Here is a 7,527-nt window from a genome sequence, read left to right on the forward strand (position 1 = left end):
TGGCTACCTGCCCTAGATCTTATATTAATTATTATAAGCAAACGAAATGAGTAGACCCTGGAGCAGCTACTTCCTAGCTTGCACTAGCCTAGGGTATGTCGTGCCATACTGGTGCCACCCACACTGGCTCTGCCAATGCCCTCGAGGCCTCGACTGCCCCTCGATGCTTACCGCCAGCCGGCCGCACTCTGGATGCCCGGCCAGGGGGGCAGGCGGTCCGACGGTTACTGCAGTGCACCGGTACGTCACTGCGCACCCAGCCAGTATCTCTCTCGTGCTGTCCTCATGAAACGAATGGAAGGCTGCCCCGGAATCTCTCGTGCTGTCCTCATGGCTGCCAAACCCTTTTCTTTTGCTGTGCATGACGACAGAGTGAAGGAGGAGAGAGATGATGGGTAGTGATAGGTCCCACGCTATTTTTGGAATATGTGGGAGGTTTAGTTGTTGTACAACTTAGCTGCAAGAGTATCTGACATGGCTTGGCTATTGGCAAGTTTATTGGAGCATGGTCAATAAGCTTGGCTAATAGCCAAGACATGTCATCTTGAGACTAGCTTAAGAGCCAACTCATACAACAATGAGAGTAGGTACAATAAGCCATGTCAACTTGGCTAATAGCCAAGACAACTTAGCAAAGTCTGATGTGGGAGAGAGAGAAAATAGGAGAAAGAGAGAGAGAGGGAGAGAGAGACTAGTGGGAGACGCGCTCCTAGGCATGTGTAGGACCAACTGAGAATCAATGTGAGGTTGCATGTGCTGGTTCTATTCTGTCCGCGAATGAGAGGAAGGAGGTAGGATGTAGTGGCGGGTTCCACATAATTAAAACTATTTTTGGAATCCATTAAGAGCCAAGCTTACTGTAGATATTGGCTTTAAGACTAGTTCACCTATGACATGGCTTGGCTATTAGCCAAGCTTATTGTTCTTGGTGGGCTGGGATGAATGCAGCTAGACTACGGAAGAAGTAAAAAATATACAGTTGCCCTACAGCCCTGCATCCTTGTTTCGGTGGTCCCACGTCTAAACTTGCCTCTTTCCCGTAGGCCCTGCATCCTTGTTTCGGTGGTCCCAAGTTCTAAGCTAGCATCTTTCTGATAAACTCTAAAACGACTGTGAGGGAGACAGGCCAGCCCTCATACATAGTGTACACACTACATACACCATGCAGCTGCCTTACAGCTGCACCATGTGTGGCAGAGGGCTATTGCAAGGCATGCCTGAATATACATGTGGCCTGATATTTGTGGACCAAATCGTTGTGTTCTTCCGCCTGCAAAGGATCCATGTTCCCCTGCTTCCCACACCACCGGATCGCCTCACTACTTCCCTCACTACTTTTATTTATAGTATAGTAGCCACGTTCTCTCGGCACTACAAGTAGAAGTAGTGTACACACTACATACACCATGCAGCTGCCTTACAGCTGCACCCTGTGCGGCAGAGAGCTATTGCAAGGTATGCATGAATACACGTGACTTGACATTTGTGGACCAAATCGTTGTGTTCTTCCGCCTACAGAGGATCCATGTTCCCCTGCTTCCCACACCACCTGATCGCCTCACTACTTCCCTCACTACTTTTATTTATAGTATAGTAGCCACGTTCTCTCAGCACTACAAGTACAAGTAGTTCTCTCGGCACTATAAGTAGAAGCCCCACGTTCTCTCGCCTCAATACTTCCCTCACAAAGCATCATCGTTCTCTCGGCACACTCACCAATCAAAATCCACCCGTCCTCGTCTCTCTCCTCATCATGGTCGGACAATACCCATACTACCTCTACGCCGGCAGCTCCAGCTCACAGCCGCCCAATCCCTTCGAGCAGCAGCCGATCCAATACCCATACCACCCCTACGCCGGCAGCTCCAGCTCACAGCCGCCCAATCCCTTCGAGCAGCAGTCTATCTAGGACCCAAACCAGTAGCAGCAGCCGATCCAGGACAGTATGAGCAGCAGTCGCTGTCGATCCCGCAACCGATCCAGCAGCAACAGCCGCCGATCGCGAACCCAAAACCAGCAGCAGCACCAGGTACTGAACCTGAACCAGCAGCAGCCCAACAATAAGCTTACAACCGAGCAGACACAGTTCTTCCTGCAAAACGGGGTTAATCCCGAGAACATAGTGTTCTACTTCGCACAGGGGTTTGGCGCCGAAGAGATAGCCGGCCTCTACAACCTGAACTTGTCGGAGCAGCTCCGGACCATCAACAACCAACCTCTCCCTCAGGTAGACAATGAACCAGCGTCGAACATCAACAACCAACCTCTCCCTCATGCACAAAATGAACCCCCTCAGGCAGCCAGAGCCGGCCGAGGACTTCAACATGCAACCTCCCCCTCAGGTACACTTGTAACATATGTAAATACATAATTAAAATATTAATTATGTGCTATAATAAACATAATTATTGAGCATCATGGAATTAATACATTCATGTTTTAATAATGTCTTGTATGCAATGTTGGGTCATGTTTTGTAAATCTTAGGTGTGTTGAGCATCTCCAACAACTTTGTAAAACAACTTGCTATCTAAAAGATTTGGCAAAACCACAAAATTTCATCTCCAACAACTTTGTAAATCAACTTGCTATTTATTGGAACTTGCCATCCAGCCGAGCCGCACGCGTATGTATACGCGCGCGTTGCCGAGTTCCTATCGCGAAAATTCTCCGTCGCTGGCTCCGTCCCGGGCGAGCTGTCCTCTCCCGCGCGTGCGAAACTCTTCCCCCTCCTATCCCTCGCGATAAAGACCGATCCACTTCCATCTGCAAATTAGATCGGCGACCTCTCTTTCGGGCGCTGCTCTGTTCGACCTGAAGCCGCCTCGACGTGAAGCCGCCAGGGCGTCGTAGCTCTCCTCGACGTGAAGCCGCCAGGGCCTCGATATGAAGCCGTCGGGTACGTGCTCGTACTCGTCATCTGGTTCAACTTGGAAATGGAACTGGATTATTGTTGTATTCTCGCCATAGGGCTTGTGCTCGTGTACTCGCCGTAGGGCTAGGGTAGGTCGCCGCCAGACAGCACGGCTTCAGTTTTATAAATATATATGCTATTCTCAATCTTGCAACTGGATTGTCATATACTGTTCGTGTGACGGGATTAATCTCCTGTCGGCTGGATTACCCAACAGATATGGGGGCAATGGCTGGGTGAAACTGAAACTGAACAATTGGTTTAGCCTGTACGTAATCCTGCCAGTGCTAAGTTCAGTTAGTTTCAGATCAATGTCCGGGGAATTCTTTTGCAATTGCTTGACCATAACCTTGTTCATGGAAGTATAGTACTCATGTTCAGGAAGTGCTATGTTCCCTGTCATGATCGGATTCTTGTCACTTATATTTTTCTGTAAATTATTTTGCAATTATATTTTAGATTTCTTTGTTCATGGTATTCTGCTAGTACTCATTGCTTGACCATAATCTTGTCATTTATAGTATTCTGTCATTCCAATTAGGATGGAAGGAGAAGATGCAGATTTCTTGTCCGACATTCTCAATGTAGATGGGGCTCATGTTGCTGGTTTGGATGAGATGCAAATTCCAAACACTCAAGACAGTACTCGTGTTGAGGAAGTGCAGGGCAGCCGCAGTGGTACGAAGGGAGGAAGGAGGTCCAAAAATTTTCATTGGAAGGAGGATGAAGTTGTTTGCTTGGGATGGTTGGCTGTTAGCAAGGATCCCCTGAATGGGGCTTATCAATCGCGTACCACATTTTGGGGAAGAGTTCACGCTTACTATGAGGAAAAAAATGAATCTGGAGTTCCTCGTACAGAGAGTTCCATTATGCATAGGTGGCTAACAATCCAGTTGCAAGTGAACAAGTTTTGTTCGTGCTATGAGGTCATTCTACGCAGGAATCAAAGTGGCAAAACTATCCAATACAAGGTATGAAATATGTATTCAATGTTTTAGTTGAACTTTTTTTTGATAATGTATATATACATTGACAATATCTGTGTACAGCTTAATGAAGCAAAAAAGATGCACACGGACTTGGACAAGGAGAAAAACTTTTACTCTTGATCATTGCTGGACCATACTGAAGGAAGAGGACAAGTGGAAAGCCAAGATGGTAGAACTTGCAGAGTTGGAGAAGCTAGCAGCAAGCAAGAACAAAAAGAAGGCTGCAAAGGTGTCAAGGCCAAGGAATGAAGAAGCCATTAATAATGATGAAGTCATAGCTGTTGATGCTTCACCAACAGCACCAAGGAAGAGGTCAGATGGGATAAAGAAGGTACAAACTTAATGTGCATGATAGCATATATATATTATTTCTTTATGTATTTGGTTAGAATTGATTCTTGAATTCATGTACAGGTAAAAGAAAATCTAAGGTGAGGAGGTGGTGAGGCTTGCATGGCCGCTTTGGAAAAGATGTGGTCAAAGAAGGAGGCATTTGACAAGGAAAAGGAGAAGGCCAAAGAGGAAAGGTTCATGGCTACACTAGAGATAGAGAAGGCTACACTAGAGCTAGAGAAGAAGCGGGTGGAAAATGAGGCAAAAAAAGCTGAAGCCGACTTGATGAAAGAAGCAAAAGAAATTATGTTAGCGGACACGACTACCCTCAACCCGATGCAGCGTGACTGGATTGAGATTATGCAGAACAAGATTTTTGCGAGGCATGCTGAAAATTAAGTTTAGTTTATGTCATCTCTTATTTATCCTAGTTTAAGTTCATGCTACTGTCCAGATTTATTTGAGATCAACGTGAAGCTACTGGTTTGCATGCTACTGTCCAGATTTATTTGAGATTTATGTATGAGATTTATTTGAAATCAACGTGAAGCTGCTGCTTAGGATGGCTGCTGCTGACGGTACTGCGTGACGCTGCAAACTGATGATGGCCTGGTACATGCCTGAAGCTGCTGCTTGAGAACAGGAGGTGAATCGTCGTTGCCGAGTGGAATTTGCTCCCTGGTGGGCCTCCTTTTTTAAGATTACCAAGTTGGAATAGTAAATTGTTGGAGAGATAGCTTTTTTACACTTGCTAAATTAAATAGCAACTTGCCAGACCACAAGATTTAGCAACTCAATTTTACAAAGTTATTGGAGATGCTCTTAAGTCAATCTTGTTATGCAGTAACTAAAATAATTCCAAAACATGTTGAAAACATATTGAAATACTTGGGACTAACTCTTACTTGTTCTTGAGCTTGTCACTTACAAGCTTCATAACCCATCAAATGTTGACATCTCCCTAAAATGCTTCAGAAAGAGCAAACGAAAAATCAGTTTAACATTTTTACAAAGTGACTGGAATAGTTTCAATTAAACATATATGCAACAATATTAACTATTCCCTCTGTCCCTGAAAGCTTCAATTCCTAGAATCTGTGTCGCTCAAACTTGTTTAACTTTAATCAACTTTATAGAAAAGAGCATCAATATGTATAACATAAAATAAGTATCTTATGAAAATATATTCAATGATAAATCTAATGGTATTAATTTGGTACTATAAATCTTAGCGTTTTTTCTATAAATTTGGTCAAAGTTTTAAAAGTTTGACTTAGGACAACTCTAGAAGTTGCAGCTTTCAGGGACAGAGGGAGTACAAAACAACAATTTCATATTGGTCGTTGGACATAAGAAGATATACTCACTCTGAATTGGGTGTATTGGTGATTCATTGTTCATTCAGCTGGGTACATCCCTACGTCCCTAAAGAAACAGAAAATTTTGAATTTTATAAGAACAGCAGGACAAAGAAATTGTATGGTGGTAATAACAACAGGCCATATGTATCCAGACTTGGTACTAGATTCAGGCTAGCACAGCAACCTTAAGATTTCAAGATATACATGATGGGACTTAAAACAGCACAAACATTGACAACATACTACATTCTGGAAATACTTTGGCTTCTGAGTAACAGACAGATTTGAAACAACTGATCGATTAGCCTGGACATTCAAAGAACCAACTCGAAGGTAAAGCATGCAGTTGCATAGCTTGGTCATTGCAGGTACTAAGTAGCGCTGTATTCCCACAATTATACCAATCCATCCGCCACTTGAATGGATTGAAGTAGGCTTTGCTCTTAGCTGGGAGCCTGGGACTTGTCATGCAGCCAGAAACATCATGACAAAGCTAGTGGATACTGTGAAAGTATGCAGATTTAATTTGATGGACAGAAACCAGGGAATATACAGATCTGCTTTCTACATTGGAAGCCTGTTTCAGTTCAACAGAACAAACACTGATTCGAATCATCTCCAATCATGCAGCACTTTGGAGTCCTCTGTCACAGTGTAAGACATAGTTGGTGACTTGTACTAGACACTGAAAACTGGGAAAATTTTACAACAAAGCTATATACATGTCTAAAGTAGAAGATTCTGACACAAAGTTGAACGAAAGAATAAAATGCAGACTTTCAGTTTATCGTCTCTCTGAAGTCAACCACCACAAGAAAATTCAACAACGAACTAGAGAAGATGGTGTGCTTATTTATCCCAATTCCCAAGTACGAACCTGCTACATGATACTTAATAATATCATGATAATCATAAAAGGAGAATGGGATTTGCTACTGAGTTAATTGGACACAGTTCTTGGATTCATAGAAGGAGAGATAAAATAATAATTTTCTACTAAATTCCACATCAGGCGAGACTACACTGTACCTACTACTAGATAGATAAAATCGATCTGCTTTTGTGGACGACCAGTCACCAGGTTCGATAGATCAAAGTATCCAACCCTATTAGTACCAGTTCCAAATCGGATCACCACCCAATTAACACCCAGATGAGGAAAATGAAACCACATGAAAACTAAAGCGGATCAATGACACAAAATAATAAGGGCTTCTGAATTATTACCAATACAGGCACCACAACCGGAGCTGATCTACCCAGCCGGGCCCCTCCTCGATCGCCTTGAAGCACTCTAGCGCTGGCGTGGCATACTCGTATACAAAAAGAAATATAATAGAATAATAAAGGCCCACTGAGAAGACGATGCAGCAAGACGAGAGATCAGATCGTTTTATATGCCAACAAATATATGATAAATATAAGTACAACAAGAAAGAAGAGATCCTAAACCGGCGTTCCGCACAGCTGAGCAGATCGATCGAGGGCACCCGCTCGCGGCCTAGTGCGAGCCGTGGCTGGCTGGGTGCAGCGATGCCCGCACTGGTTGCATCCAGCATTCCAGGGCTGGGTGGCAACGACGGCGGTTGAGAGCCAGAAATATTTTGGTAGGGTTAGGGATGACTTGGAGTAACCATCATTATATATGGGTCATAGACTCATGGTTGCTCGATGGGCCACCGGGCCTTTAAAGACCCATGCAAATGAACGTGGAGACAATATCAGAACACAAGACCCAATTGAGGCGTTAAATAGATTGTAAATGTAAGTTAGATGGTTGAGGTGAGACATAACTTTACAATGTCTTGTTTTGCACAAGTGTTTCTTGGATTATATATATGGTCATATACATTTGTGTGAAACTACTATGGAAAAAATATCATCGTTTGATTGTTTTCAGGACGTTAGCACGGGCATTATACTAGCTTAC

At 43.7% G+C, this 7,527-nt stretch overlaps 1 long non-coding RNA gene across 1 annotated transcript; it reads right to left on the reverse strand.

The window, feature by feature from the left end:
- On the reverse strand, window positions 5,141-7,181 carry LOC110435395. The gene is made up of 3 exons (XR_002453061.1): window positions 6,825-7,181; window positions 5,604-5,661; window positions 5,141-5,205 (listed from the first exon to the last, which is right to left on the reverse strand). It is a non-coding gene; the product is annotated as an uncharacterized LOC110435395 (long non-coding RNA).

This window comes from Sorghum bicolor, chromosome 5 (genome assembly GCF_000003195.3).
Source record: "Sorghum bicolor cultivar BTx623 chromosome 5, Sorghum_bicolor_NCBIv3, whole genome shotgun sequence".
Lineage (NCBI taxonomy): Eukaryota > Viridiplantae > Streptophyta > Magnoliopsida > Poales > Poaceae > Sorghum > Sorghum bicolor.